The sequence below is a fragment of the Myotis brandtii genome, unplaced genomic scaffold (assembly GCF_000412655.1).
Source record: "Myotis brandtii unplaced genomic scaffold, ASM41265v1 scaffold62, whole genome shotgun sequence".
Taxonomy (NCBI): domain Eukaryota; kingdom Metazoa; phylum Chordata; class Mammalia; order Chiroptera; family Vespertilionidae; genus Myotis; species Myotis brandtii.
This window is the reverse complement of record NW_005370366.1, coordinates 1,672,430-1,673,580: the sequence shown is the minus strand read 5'-3', so window position 1 is coordinate 1,673,580 and position 1,151 is coordinate 1,672,430.

Here is a 1,151-nt window from a genome sequence, read left to right as displayed (position 1 = left end):
CCTGCAACCTAGGTACATGCCCTTAGTCAGAATTGAACCCAGACCCAGCAGTGGGCAGGCCAAGGCATTATCCACTGAGCAAAACCAGCTAGGACAGGATATGACATTTCTTAACCCTCCAGCAGCGGACCTTCCTTTTTTTCTCCAGGAGTGTGGTAAAAAACCCTAGATCACCTATTTGGATTCTTATTACCCAAGTTACTAAGAATATTACCAGTGACATACAGGGAGCGAAGCCAATGAGCAGTCAGAAAAGGTGTTTTCTCTGTAGTTCACACCAATTGCCGGCTTGGCCCCTGCCCAGGCCTAACGCCTCTGGCCAAGTCATTAGCCCGGGGCAGGGGACCTCCAGCTCCCTCAATCGTCCCTCAATCGTCGGCTCAGCCCCTGCTCCCCATGATCACTGGCTCCGCCCCTGCCCAGGCCTAATGCCTCTGGACACAGCATTAGGCCTGGGCAGGGGACCCCCAGCTCCCCACGATTGCCAGCTCCACCCCTGCCTAGGCCTAACGCCTCTGACCGAGGTGTTAGGCCTGGGCAGGGGACCCCCAGCTCCCCACGATTGCCAGCTCCACCCCTGCCTAGGCCTAACGCCTCTGACCGAGGTGTTAGGCCTGGGCAGGGGACCCCCAGCTCTCCGCAATCTCCCACTCCACCCCTGCCTAGGCCTAACGCCTCTGACCGAGGTGTTAGGCCTGGGCAGGGGACCCCCTGCTCCCCACAATCGCTGGCTCCGCCCCTGCTACCTGCGATTGCTGGCACTGCCTCTGCCCAGGCCTAACTCTTCTGGCAGAGGCATTAGGCCTGGGCAGGGGACCCCCAGCTCCCCACGATTGCCAGCTCCACCCCTGCCCAGGCCTAACGCCTTTGGGCAAGGCATTAGGCCTGGGCAGGGGACCCCCAGCTCTCCGCAATCTCCCACTCCACCCCTGCCTAGGCCTAACGCCTCTGACCGAGGTGTTAGGCCCGGGCAGGGGACCCCCTGCTCCCCACAATCACTGGCTCCACCCCTGCTACCTGCGATTGCTGGCACTGCCTCTGCCCAGGCCTAACTCTTCTGGCAGAGGCATTAGGCCTGGGCAGGGGACCCCCAGCTCCCCGCAATCATGGGCTCTGCTCCTGCTCCCCACCATCTCTGGCTCCCCCCCTGC